Source organism: Penaeus monodon, chromosome 24 (genome assembly GCF_015228065.2).
Source record: "Penaeus monodon isolate SGIC_2016 chromosome 24, NSTDA_Pmon_1, whole genome shotgun sequence".
Lineage (NCBI taxonomy): Eukaryota > Metazoa > Arthropoda > Malacostraca > Decapoda > Penaeidae > Penaeus > Penaeus monodon.
In genome coordinates, this window is record NC_051409.1 from 5712697 (window position 1) to 5712897 (window position 201).

The following is a 201-nucleotide window of genomic DNA, read 5'->3' on the forward strand; positions in this document are numbered from 1 at the left end:
TCGAATGTATTTGAAAGGCCAGTTTATTGAACGCTTAAGGAAAAAGAGTCATAGACACAAGGTAAAAGTAGTTCGACGCAGTTTCTGCATCGAACTACTTCGTTTTCGACACTCGTGGGAGCAATTCGCACTTCATTTATTGTGCGAATAATGAAACCGTCAAATCCCAGCTACTGGTTATAATATTACGATGATCCGTTG